Source organism: Suncus etruscus, chromosome X (assembly GCF_024139225.1).
Source record: "Suncus etruscus isolate mSunEtr1 chromosome X, mSunEtr1.pri.cur, whole genome shotgun sequence".
Classification (NCBI taxonomy): Eukaryota; Metazoa; Chordata; class Mammalia; order Eulipotyphla; family Soricidae; genus Suncus; species Suncus etruscus.
The window spans coordinates 113,329,476-113,344,273 of record NC_064868.1 but is presented as its reverse complement, the minus strand read 5'-3'; the positions used below and the strand labels follow the sequence as shown (position 1 = coordinate 113,344,273).

The 14,798-nt window shown below is 36.6% G+C and overlaps 1 pseudogene; it reads left to right on the top strand.

The window, feature by feature from the left end:
• Nucleotides 1–1,070: 1,070 nt before the first annotated feature.
• Nucleotides 1,071–1,990, top strand: LOC125999100 (E3 ubiquitin-protein ligase NRDP1-like; annotated as a pseudogene).
• Nucleotides 1,991–14,798: the final 12,808 nt, after the last annotated feature.

Genomic DNA, 14,798 nt, shown 5'->3' with positions numbered 1-14,798 from the left:
TCAGCATATTGTTTTGAAGATCTATCCACATAGCAGAAAATTTCCTGATTTTATCTTTTTTATAGCCAACTAGTATTTCATTGTGTGTGTATATATATATATATATATATATATATATATATATATATATATATATATATACCATAGTGTCTTTAGTCAGACTTCTGGTCATGGACATTGGGGTTGTATCTAGATTTTGGCTATTATAAGTCATGCTATGATGAAGACAGGAGCATAAATGTCTACTGTAAGTGACTGAGAGGTGGAGTGTATGTATATTCAAACAAATATTGGAAAGTAAATGGATATTCACAATTTTAAACAATGTTTGTAGTTTCAATTATTTATTACTTCAATTTGGTTAATGTTTATTGAGGACACACTAGTTGGGCCCTATTTCAAGTTCAGGAGAAACCTGAACTTGGTAAACCTTAACTTGGTAAAAAAAAAGTTAGATATACTTCTCTTCTCAAGGAGCTACTATTAGCCTAGGTGGAGACATAAAAATACTGGTAAACATTTATAATATTATAATATAATATAATAATATTATTTATTTTTAATATTTATTATTTGTTTTTCCTTCTTTCTCTTCACCTTCCCCTCCCAGGAAGGCTGCAACCTGGCAATTAGACTATCTGGTGGCCACTGCAACCCCAGTTCCTACGAGCAGGGGTTCAGAGTTCAGACTGCTTCTGGGGCAGTGCGTACTGCGCTTGCATGGGCTCCCTCCAAAAGGTGAGTGTGGGAGGGCTGCAGGGCGATGTCTTGGGGGGATTGGGGTGGGTATTGGAGATGTAGGTCAAGGGAGAGGTGTAAAATGAAAAAGGAAGGAAGGGAGCCACAAGAGGAGGTCCGGAGAGTGCTCCTGATTGCGAGGTCACACACATCCCCTTAACTATGGACCTTATTACCAGGAAGGAAGACTAGGTCGGAGAATAGCCAACGAGATGGATCACTGGAAGCTTCTCTTGCATGGCACTGAGTGGAGGCATCAGGGAGTGGGAGCCTTGTGATCAGGAAACCTGCCCCTCCAACACTTGGAAGGACCTGTATTTCAGTGCTGAGACATGGGGTATGATGTAACCCTTTTCCATGGGGATGTTGATGAAGATCTTCTCTATCCTAATTGCAGTGGTCTTGGAGGAGCCAGTGCAGGCACCTCATTGCGAGCATGCATTCTGTTATGCCTGCATCACCCAGTGGTTTTTCCAGCAACAGATGTGTCCAGTAGACCCGAGTGTTGTGACTGTTGCCTATTTGTGCCCAACCCCCTGGATCATGCGGAAAATGTTGTCCAAGCTGCAGATCGCCTGTGACAATGCTGTGTTTGGCTATAGTGCTATTGTCTGGCTTGACAATATCATGTCTCACCACAGTGACTATGACCTGTGACCTGTGGCCTGTGACCTGTGAGTAGGGTTGAGGCCTGAGATGCTCAAAGATGAGCTACCAAATCACAACTGCATGAAGCACCTGCATTCAGTGGTCCAGCAACAGTAGACATGGATTGCAGGGCTGGAGAAGACTTCAACGGAACATAAATACCAGCTGGAGCAACAGAAGCAAGACATCCAGCTACTCAAAACAATCCACAATGTCAATCCCAACCTTCAGAATCTGGAGGAGACAATTGAATACAATGAGATCCAAGAGTGGGTGAACTCTCTGCAGCCAGCCAGAGTGAACCGCTGGGGCAGGATGATCTCAACCCGTGATACAGTGCTCCAGGCTGTCATCAAGTGCTCTATGGTGGAGAGTGGCTGTCCTGCCTCCTTCATCAATGAGCTGATTAAAAATGCCCATGAACGGAGCTGGCCCCACTAGAAACAAGACAGTTGAATCGCCATTCCGATGAGAATTACGTGGCCAAGTGTATCCCGGACAAGCAGGCTGTTGTGATGGCCTGTGAGAACCAGCCTGTGGGTGATGATATGACCAGGAGCCTGGACTGGTCATGGTCTTGGCACATGGCATGGAAGAAATATAGGAGATGTTGATAAGACGTCAGGAAGAGATGGAAGACAGAAAATTCATCCCTCCAGCAGCTCGACCCTGGGTCCTACCAACTGTCCTTACTACTGTGGCTACCCCTAGCCACTAATCTCCCTGTTATTCTGGCACTAAAGGGGCTGGGCAGCTTTGCTGCACCTTTCAAGTGGGGAACCTAGATTACTTCCTTTTTCCTAATTCCTAGCCCCTGAAATGGAAGATTCTAAATTTTTGGCCCGGTTGGCAAAGTGCCCACTATTTATATTTTCCTGTCTCGGATACCTGGTTTCATATGTTTTCAATTAAGAATAAAAATAAATAAATAAATGCTATTAATAATAATATATGAATTAATTTAAAGAAAACACAGATATATTGTGGAACATGATGCAAAGTTTAAATGGAGTCAAGTTAGATGGGTTTATGAGGGAAAGTGAACTTAAATGTATATAAAGAATTTCAAGGGAAGAAATAAGCATAGATAACCATAAATATTGGAAATACCCTGAAGATTAAAAGAGTTTAATATGTTCCAGGAAAAGGAAGGGAACTGATATGATAGGACCAGAATTGCATCAAGCTGAAAAGGAAGGCAGGAAGCAGTTCTTATAAAGCATTGTAAGTTATGGTAGAGTTCAAGCAGCTTGAAACAGAAAAGTGGCTTAATTCCTTGTATATGTACTTATTAAATAAATAGTTTTTTTACTTGAATCATCATGATATACAGTTGCAAACTTGTTTATGGTTGAGTGTCAGTCATACAATATAAAAGACCCTTCACCAGTACACATTTCCCACCACCAATGTCCCAATTAAACTCCTGACTCCTTCCTACTCTCTCCCTCACCTGCCTCTGTTTTTTCACCGTTAGATACTGTGGTTTGCAATATAGTTACTGAAGTTGTATCATGCATATCATTTTATCTCCTTTCTGCACACAGTTCTTCTGTGTTTGTATGTATACTTAGAGATGCCCTATCTTCAAGATGTATGATTAGCATTTGTAATCCACTAGTTCTCAAGCACATTTTATCATTAAAAATTATATCTCTCAGGGCCAAAGGGGTGGCGCTAGAGGTAAGGTGTCTGCCTTGCAAGCGCTAGCCAAGGAAGGACTGTGGTTCGATCCCCCGGTGTCCCATATGGTCCCTCCAAGCCAAGGGCAATTTCTGAGCGCTAGCCAGAAATAACCCCTGAGCATCAAATGGGTGTGGCCAAAAAAACAAAAAGAAATTATATTTCTATAGTACAGAGTTTAGCACCTTATATAATAGTATCCCTTAGCACTTCAGTTTAGAAAATAATTTCAATAAATCTGTGACAAAAATTTTTATTGTTTATTATGAGACATTTGAAGAATCACTGAAAGTACATGTGTGTATATTAATATATGAAGTTATATTATGTAAAAAAACAATAATTTTGTTCTGCTTTAGATGGAGCACTAAGTAGAACATTGAGTTAGTATGAGTTGGTGGGCATACTTATTATATTATTACAAGATAACTTTATTTTATCTTCTCAGTGACATAGATTCTTATTAGGAAAACTTTTTGCTTTATCTGTCCTCTTTTCAACCTTTGTTCATGGAAACTTCAGAAGAAAAAGCAATTGAGCTTAAAGTTCTATTTGGGTGGATGACATTAATAGATGAGTAATTCATTAGTAATTACTACAACATACATATTTTAGAAAAAGGAAAAGATATGTGGAAGTACATAAAGGAGATGTCAGGGACATAGCTCAGCATTAGAGTGTGTGTGAAGCCATGGATTCAAACCTCATCACCACCAAAAAAGAAAGAAAGAAATGTACATTCAAGTTGAATTTATGGGCTAATCACATGGCATATTCCTAATTATACCCACACATATGTAATCTCCTTGCAGACTCTCAAAATAATAATAATAATAATAATAATTTGAATATAATAGGAAAATGATTGATAGAAGACAGTATGACTAAGTTGTTAAGATCACATATCCTGGTGCTAGGTTTGGACTCCAGACCATTCTCAGCCAGTCACAAGCTTTCAGGCTCATATGATATATCTAATTTCTGTGATACTTATGTCACTTCAAAGAGTACAAAAACGGTATTTAAGTCATGAGAATGTTGAGGGATTTAAATTACTTTACATACTAAAAAAGGTGATTCAGTGCATTAGTTATAGAATACATTATAAAATATTACTTTTAAAATATTGTCAATATTTAGGCCTTTGGGAAAAGGAAATGGAAATGTAATTTGTTGATGTCCAACATAGGTTTCTGTAATAATGGAAATTTTCTTTAAATGAACAATCCATATCTTAGTCAATAGGCACATAGGGCTAAGAAGCACTTAAATTTTTCTACCACAATCGAAGAACTTAAATATTGATTTTATTTCATTTCAATTTATTAAATTTATGTAGTCTTGTATAAATACATATTGAACAGCAGAGCATCATGTGATTATAATTATGGAATTAGGGGGATGGAAAATATTTAAAATTTACATGAATTTGGGAAGGACAGCAAGCAAAACAAAGATGGATGATGGCAAACTGGCACAAAGGGTGGTTCTGGTGATATGGAGTGGACTCTGGAAACATCAGTGGAGAAAAGTGACACTGGTGGTAGGATTGGTGCTGAAATATTGTATGTCTAAAATTAGCTATGAATAACTTTGTAAACACACTGGTGTAAATTTAAAATTATTTTAAAAGAAGTGATTGCAAAAGAAAAACAAAGAGAAAGAACAAATTTTCCAAAAGAACTAAGATAAAAATAAAAGGAATGCTATTTTTGGTTTTTATCATTTAGACAAATAAGAACCCTATAAAGATTGTTATATATGGAATTCTCTTAAATTGAATGATGGGCTCACTACATATGTACCTTTTCTTCTTATCTACATTCCAGTTTCTTTCCACTTTTTCTTCACCTTTTTCTATTTTTAGATTTATCACTTTCTATGCGAATGGGTCCCATATGTTTACTCTTTGCTGAATTAAGTAGTATTTCGAATTTATTTCTTTAATGCTACCTCTCTGGCTCCAAGTAATAATCCATATCTCTCATAAATTCCATCACTTTAAATATAGCCTTAAGTAATTCAACAACAGAGTAAATATGGGGCTGGAGATATAGCACAGCAGTAGGGTGTTTACCTTGCACACTGCTGACCCAGGAAGAATGGTGGTTTGAATCCTAGCATCCCATATGGTCCCCTGAGCCTACTATGAGCGATTTCTGAGCACAGAACCAGGAGAAACCCCTGAGTGTTGCCAGGTGTGACCCCAAAACAAAACAAAACAAAAAAAGGATGAATATGTTATTTATTTTCAGTCTTGGCTACTAACAGTTTATGTTAGGGTCTTCAGGGCCAAATTATGTACTATAAAGTTCTCATATCTATTCTACCCTGTCTTGATCCCTAAAATCCCACTGAGACATATCCACACAAACACATAAAGCTGATGCTGGCCTCTTCATCATCTAGTTGCATCAGGGGTTCCAAACTCATGCTAGAGAAGCACAATTCTGTTGTCCCTGTGCCACGACAACTCCTGGAGACCCCACCACCAAGCTCTCAAACCCAAAAGTATACGGACATGTATGTGTTAATGCAATGATTCTATCTTTTTAACTCCACCAACTCTACAGATTGTTGACTTTGATGTCTTGTCATATATATCTTCATAATTAATCTGTATGCAATTGAGAATACTAGATATGCACCTGCATCACCACTAAAATAGCATCCTATTGGAAGAAAATTCATTGGGGTAACAGATTATAAGGAATAATACCTTGCTTTATTTCCAAGGAATGTTGATTTAATTTTCTCATCAATGAGACTTAAGATTTTGAGTTCCATGATTTGGGACTATTGTTCCTGTCTGCCAGAGCAGTTAAATTACTATATATTTTCACTGTTCTTAAAGATCTGACTGTGATGTGACTTGGACATTAGATTCTAAATAATGTCTGAGATTCTCTATAATTATCTGAGATATGATCTGCATCTCATTATTATTCAAGGTATTACTCTTAATATGTTACCCCAACAATTACTATTCCATTAAACTTCTAGCCTATAGTCTACTAGCCTGAAATGCTATAGTTTAGACTTCAAGAAGAGAGAAGAGCCTTTTCAGACAGACATGAGATGATAATACATGCAACAATTAAACCAATCCTATAATAATTACTCAAACGGTGCATATAGAAACAGACTCTTGCTAAACAAAGGCTTCCACAATACATACAAAATATAGTAACATGCCCTTTATATAATTTACCTTTTTCAATGCATATAGAATAAACTTATTTTTAAAAGGCATAGAATAGCTAGATGGATCAGGAAAGAAAATCCATTCATCTGTTGCCTACAGGAACACACCTAAACTCACAAGAGAATACCAATTAAGAGTGAAAGGATAGGAAAAATCATACAAGTGATACAATAAAAATAAAAAGCAGAGACAGAAATATAAAGAAAATGATTAGAGAACATTATTCTTTAAATAAAGGTATGAAAGATACAGAAAAACTGACATCAAGATTTACCCACCGAGTCTCCTCCCTGCTGTGCTTCTTCTGAGGAAACTGAGGATCTGAAGGGAGCCCTGTCCTGTGCTTCTATGTCTTTCCTGAATTCTTGAAGCTCTCCTGAGAGCCCTGGGAAGCGAACCCCCAAAAAACTGCATTCTGAAGCTGCCCAGCGAGCTAGTGAGTGAGTAAGAAATGGTTGGCTCTTCTCTTAGAACCATAATATCGCAAACCCTGGCTTTGATGAGACTCCCTCTGTTTCCTGAAACCAAGTGTTGGAGACCTGTGAGCTGGATGAATACCCTGGTGTAGAGTCCTGCCACTTTGGCTGCCCAAAACTGGTCCTAAAGGAGATTTTTCTCTTGCTAACTCCTCAAAAGCCACCTACAAAGAGAAAAGGGAAGCCGCTGAACGCTGCTGGAACTCAGATGCCAGGACCCCTATCTGTCTGTCTTCTGTGCTGTGCTCCATTTTCGGCCTGATTTCATCCTGTGTGTGGCTCATCTGCAGACAGCTCGCCTTCCCTGAAGCCTTCCGTGGAGGGGAGTTTACAAGCCCAGAAATGGTGGAACCAGAGGAGCACGGTCTTCACTTCCTGGCCTGGCCGTGCACATCATTTAGCCAATGAATACAACCACAACACGTAGAAAAACCCACAATACAAGTGTGACAATGGGGAAACAACGCAGGCTAGCACCAGACATAGATAATGATGATGGAAACTGATGACTTGAACATGACCAACCAACTAGTCAGTCTGTCAGATAAGGAGTTTAGAGTCGCAATATGGAAGATGTTCAAAGAACTCAAAGAAAGTATAGAAGAGAACACTAATAAGAATCAAGAGAATATGAAGATAGAAATCAGAAAACTCCAAACTGAAATTTCAGGTCAAATAACAGGTCTGAAAATCTCAGTAGATGAATTGAAGGAAAACATGGTTGAGCTTTCCCACAGGTTAACAGCAGCTGAAGATAGAATTAGTACACTGGAAAATGAGATGAATAACAATTCCATATAGCAGAAGAAATTGGAAAAAAGCCTCAAAGCAAATGATCAAACAAAGGAAAAATTACTCAGAGAATGGGAACAGATGAAAATAGAAGTCCATGATAAGCTCAACAGAAACAAATTAAGAATCTTTGGAGTCCCAGAGACCCAGGAAAAAAATCTCCAGGAAGAATTAACGGTCAAGAACATCATTAAAAAGAAACTACCAGAGCTAATAAAGCAATAAAATCCTGCATGCATGTAGAAACCAAAAAAAACAATTCAAAAGATCAACAAAAGCAGAAGTTGGTTATTTAAAAAAAATAAACAAGATTGATAGACAATTGGCAAAACTTACAAAGAAAGAGAGAGAGAAACCTGATACCTGTATTAGAAATGAAAAGGGGGAGATCACGACAGATATTGCACAGATCCAAAGGGTAATCAGAGACTACTTTGATAAACTCTATGCTAATAAACATGAGAACTTAGAAGAAATGGATAAATTCCTGGACACTTATAACCTTCCACAGTTAAGTAAGGAGGATGAAGCATATCTAAACACCCCATCACTACTGAGGAAATTGAAACTGTAATCACACATCTGTCCAAAAAGAAAAGCCCAGGCCCAGATAGATTTCCTAATGAATTCTCTCAAATCTTTCAAGAGAGCTACTACCAATCCTAGCCAAGCTCTACCATGAAATTGAAAAAACGGGAACACTCCCAAACAGCTTTTATGAAGCCAAAATCGCCTTGATACAAAAAACCAGACAGAGATGCTGCCAAAAAATAAAATTACAGACCAATATTTTGATGAATGCAGATGCAAAGATCTTCAACAAAATCCTGGCAAATAGGATGCAATGTATCATAGAGAAGATCATACACTACGACCAAGTAGGTTTCATCACAGGAATGCAAGGATGGTTTAACATCCATAAATCTATCAACATAATACACAACATCAGCCACAAGAAAAATAAAAATCACATGATCATATCAATAGACGCAGAGAAAGCATTTGATAAGTTCCAACACCCATTCTTGATCAAAACTCTCAGCAAGATGGGAATGAAATGAACCTTTCTCAATCTAGTTGAAGCCATCTACCACAAGACAATGGCAAATATTATCCTCAATGGAGAAAAACTAAAAGCCTTTCCTCTAAATTCTGGTGGAAGACAAGGCTGTCTGCTCTTACCACTCCTCTTCAACATAGTATTGGAAGTGCTTGCTATAGCAATCAGGCAAGAAAAATATATCAAGAGAATCCAGATAGGAAAGGAAGAAGTCAAGCTCTCATTGTTTGCAGACGACATGATACTCTACTTAGAATACCCCAAAGATTCTTCCAAAAAGCTTCTAGAAACAATATATATATATATATATATATATATATATATATATATATATATATATATATATATACCTAGATGACAGGCTACAAAATTAACACACAGAAATCAATGGCCTTTTTATACACCAAAAATGATAGGGAAGAAATGGACGTCAAGAAGGCAATCCCATTCACATTAGTGCCTATACAAAGAAAACTATAAAGCCCTGCTCCAAGAAATAAGAGAGCACACACGGAAATGGAAACACATACCCTGCTCATGGATTGGCAGGATTAACATCATTAAAATGGCAATACTTATAGTGGCCTTATTTCTCATCCACAACAGAGAAGAAAAGTCCTGACACCAAAAATAAAAAAACCTGGGATATGGCAATGAGAAAGTATGGAGTCAGTGGTTCTTCCCATGACAATATGCATCAAGAGTGGAGAAACCCTGAATCTCTTAGGCCAAGGGAATTTCCTTCCTTCCCCAATACTTTCTGTGCCTATACAAAAAAAAGGTGGGATAACACAAACCTTGCCACTGCAGCACTTTTTCTGGTGTTGTTTTGTTTTATTTTTTTGTTTGTTTTTTGATATTATTTTCCTTCTCCTTTTTCTTCCACTTTTTTCTTTCTTTTCCACATTTGCGGATATTATTCAGTGCTTTTTTTAGTAGTATTCCAAAATTTTTCTCCTCTCTATCTTAACCTTTTTTCCTCCAACAGAATAGCATACTTTGAATAATTCAGCCTCATAAATTTAGGGGGGAAAGAATGATAACAGGACCAGTCGTATGAACATGTATTGTAAATAAAAAAAAATGACCAGACTGGAACACCAAACAGAATAGATATCCAACTTATAACAAGCTGTAAGGTGGAGACCATTTGCAGTAGGATTCTGGGGGGTAAAGGAGGGAAATGTGGGAGACATGCTGGGAACAAGAGTGGAGGGAGGATAAGATTGGTAGTGGGAATGCCCTTCATTCTATGTATCATTACTATGTATCGTACATAATTCTGTGTAAATGAACTTCAGTCACAATAAATAAATAAATAAATAAATAAATAAATAAATAAATAAATAAATAAATAATAAATGACAAAACTCCCCAAAGCATTGTACATATTTAATGCGATCCCCTTAAAAATACCCATGACATTCTTCAAAGAAGGGGATCAAACACTTATGAAGTTAATCTGGAACAATAAACACCCTCGAATAGCTAAAGCATTCGTAGGGAAAAGTAAAATGGGAGGCATTACTTTCCCCAACTTTAAACTGTAGGACAAAGCAATAATTATCAAAACTGCATGGTATTAAAATAAAGACAGACCCTCAGATCAGTGGAATAGGCTTGAGTTCTAAGACAATGTTCCCCAGACATACAATCACCTAATTTTGACAAAGAAGCAAGAAATCCTAAGTGGAGCTGAGAAAACCTCTTCAACAAGTGGTGCTGGCAGAACTGGTTAGCCATTTGCAAAAAAGCAAACATAGACCCCAGTTAACATCTTGTACGATGGTAAAATCCAAATGGATTAAAGACCTTGATATCAGACCTGATACCATAAGGTATATAGAACAACACATCAGTAAAACACTCCATGACATTGAGACTAAAGGCATCTTCAAGGAGGAAACTGCACTTTCCAAACAAGTTGAAGCAGTAATCAACAGATGGAAATACATTAAGCTGAGAAGTTTCTGCACCTTAAAAGAAATAGTGCCCAGGATACAAGAGCCACCCACCGTATGGGAGAAACTATTCACCCAACATCCATCAGATAAGGGGCTAATATCCAAAATATACAGGGCACTGACAGACCTTTACAAGAAAAACATCTAATCCATCAAAAAATGGGGAGAAGAAATGTATAGACACTTTGATAAAAAAAAAAGAAATACAAATGGTCAAAAGGCACATGAAAAAATGTTCCTCATCACTAACTATTTGGGAGATGCAAACCAAAACAATAATTAGATAGCATTACACACCACAGATATTGGCATCCATCAAAAAGAATGAGAACAGTCAGTGCTGGCGGAGATGTGGAGAGAAAGGAACTCTTATACACTGCTGGTGAGAATACCATCTAGTCCAACCTCTATGGAAAGCAATATGGAGATTCCTCCAAAATCTGGAAATTGAGCTCCCATTCGACCCAGCTATTCCACTCCTAGGGATATACCCTAAGAACACAAGAATACAACACAAAAAACCCTTCCTTGCACCTATATTTATTGCAACATTATTCACAATAGCCAGGCTCTGGAAACATCCAAGATGCCCTTCAACAGACAAATGGCTAAAGAAACCGTGGTACATATACACAATGGAATATTATGCAGCCGTCAGGAGAGATGAAGTCATGAAATTTTCCTTTACATGGATGTACATGGAATCTAACATGCTGAGTGAAATAAGTCAGAGTAAGAGAGAGAGAGATGCAGAGTAGTTTCACTCATTTATGTGTTTTAAGAAAAATAAAAGTCATTTTTGTAACAATCTTCAGAGACAATGAGAGGAGGGCTGGAACTTCCAGCTCACTTCGTGAAGCTCAACACAAAGAGTGGTGAGTGCAATTATAAAAATAACTACAAAGAGAACTACCATAATCATGTGAGAATGAGGGACCTGGAAAGCCTGTCTGGAGTACAGGTGGGGGGTGGGGTGGTATGGGGGAGATTTGGAACATTAGTGGTGGGAATGTTGCACTGGTGAAGAGGGGTGTTCTTTACATGACTGAAACCTAATCACAATCATATTTGTAATCAAGATGTTTAAATAAAGAAAAAAACAGAAAAAAATTTGCCACCAAGTTAAGGCTGAGCAAGTTTCATAAATCTTCTGTTTACAAATTTAAATAAACACATTAATGGAAACACAATAGTAGTGGTATACTTTTACACTCCACTTTCGATCCTAGATAGATCCACCAGCCAGAATATTAGTAAAGTGATTGGAGACCTAAATGATGATTGTTGGACAGGGCTCTTCATCCCCCAAAATAAGAATATACATTTTTCTACAGTGAATATGAAATGTTTCCTAGCATAGATCATATATTAATACAGAACTTAATCATACTGAAATTCATAATATAGAAATTGTACAATATAATTTCTCAGACCATATTATAATGAACAGAGAAAGAAACCACAGAAAAAAGATGGTTAAACTTACAATACTTGGATGCTGAAATAAACATAGCTGGATCAAAGAGAAAATGAAGGAATAAATAAAATGATCCTTGGAACTAATGACAATGAAAACACAAGCTCTCAGAATCTATGGGATGGGTAAAAAGCACTGGAATCTCATAACAATGTAAGCATGCTTACATTAAAAAAGAAGAAAATTTCAAATCAGCAACATAAACATACTTTTAAAAATCTGGAGGACAGGGGATAGCATGGAGGTAAGTCATTTACCTTTCATGCAGAAGGACAGTGGTTCGAATCCTGGTATCCCATATGGTCCCCAGTGCCTGCCAGGGGCGATTTCTGAGCACGGAGCCAGAAGCAACCCCTGAACGCTGCTGGGTGTGACCCAAAACAAACAAACAAACAAAAACAAACAAAAAAAAAACAAAAAAAATCTGGAGGACAAGTAGCAAAAATGCCAAGAATTTGCATTAAGATGGAAATAGTAAAAAACAAGAACAAAAATCAGCAACATAAATCAGCAAGAAATTTGTCCAAAGAATCAAAGAAACAAAGAAATATTTTCTCAAAAGAATGAACAAAATATACAAAAATTTAACTAGAGGCAGAAGGGGAAAGTGATTGTACAAGTAAAATTCTAAATAAAATGTGAGATTAATCTGAACAAAATTATGCTAATAGACGGAGAATCTAGAAGAAATGAGTAGAATCTTTTTTAGTCTTAGTGTTATCTCCCAAAATTGAATGAGGATGCTGTAGAAAGCCTACACAGGCCAATTAGAAGTAAAAATCTTGGATGAGTGATTAAAAATCTTTCTAAGAACACAAGTTCAGATCCAGAGTGTTTCACTGGTGAGTTCTATGAAACCTCCGGTTACTGCCTTCACTCCTTAAGCTCTTTTAATACATCGAGGACATTGTAATACTTCTCTGAAGCTAACATTACACTAATACCCAAAGCAGACGTAAACACTTTTAGAAAAGAAAATTTCAGACCAATCTCCCTGACAAATATAGATGTTAAATCCTTGTAAAAATCTTTGCTTTACCAAATCCAACAATATATCAAAAGATAAAAGAACTTTACAAGTTGGATTCGTCATAGGGATGCAAGGAGATTACAACATACACAAATCAATTAACACTAATTCCTCACATTAGGATGAAAAAGGTAAAATCCAAGTGGTCATATCAATCAATGCATAGTAAAATGCTTTTGACAAGATTAATATCTATATTTGATTTTAAAAAAATTCCTCAACAAAATAGGGGAGAAGAAACCTCCCGAAGGTAATAATGACCATTTAGAACAAACTCATTGCCAGTTTCATTTTTAATGGTGAAAAACTAAAAGCATTTCTTCTGAGATCAGGAAAAATACCTACAATCTTCACTTTTATTCATTAAAGTATTGTAAGTTCTGGTTACAGTCATCAAGCAAGAAAAATGAATGAAACAAATCCAAATTGTAAAAGGGAGACTCAAAGTATTACTATTTGTAGATGACATGATAAAATAACTACATCAACAGCTATCATGACAATGGTAGTGAGTGAGAAAAATAGAATTCCTGTCTCAAAGACAGGCAGGGTTTGGGGAAGGAGGAAGATAGGGGCATTAGTGGCAAGAAAGTTGCACTGGTGAACAGGGAAATACTTTTAATGACTATAACAAAATTACAAACATGTTTGTAATCATGGTGCTTAAATAAAGATTTGAATAAAAATTAAAAATAATTATGCCCCCCAAGTGGTCGCGGACGAGCGTTTAAGGCAGTGGACTAGTAAAAATAATTATGCCCCCAAAATAAACATGTAAAGCTAGTATCATGAAATTTATGTAGTATTTATTATAAGGCACTGATATGTCAATAAATATTTTATTATTAAAGAATTCACCAAAAACTTCTAGAAAAAATACACAAATATAGCAAAATATCTTGTTGAGAGTTTTTATCATGAATATGTGCAGGATCTTGTGAAATGTTTTCTTTTTTTATGTTTGATTTTTTTTGTAATTTTTATTGTGACCAAAGTGCATTACAAATCTTTCACTGCATCATTTATGGTATATAGTGACAATGAATCAGGGGCATTCCCACGACTAGTGTTGTCCTCCCTCCACCCCTATTCCCAGCATGCATCCCACATCTCCCTCCTATACTCCCCAGTATGCCAGTGCAACTGGTCTCCACTTTACAGTTTGTTGTAGATTGAGCATCCATTCCACCTTCTTTGGGGATAAAAAGGATAAGAAAAAGGGGAGAAAAAATTTGGTGACAACTACCAAAAAAAAAAAAAAAGAAAGGAGAAAAAAAAAAAAGAAAGAAAAATGGACCCGGCAAATAAAAATGAAAATAAAACTCTAAATAATAACCAAAAGTGTGAAAAAGAAAGAGAAAAGTGGAAGAGCAAAGAGAAGGAAAATAAAGTCAAAAACTAACAAATCAAAACAAAACAAGAAAAAGTATGGGTGCTGGAGTGATAGGGTTTGGCGTTCCCCCACTTTTTTTTAATTTTTTTTTGCATAGGCACAGTAAGCATTGGGGAAGAAAGGGAATTCCCGTGTCCTAAGAGATTCAGGATTTTCTCTGCATCTACTGCATCTCTGCATCTCTGCATTTTTAATTTTTAATTTTATTTTATTGATTTGGTGTATTACATTAATTTAATTCCAGATGTTAAACCATCATTGCCTCTCTGAGATGAATCTACTGTTTCATGATAGATGACCTTTTTGATAAGTTGTTTGATTCTATTTGCTAG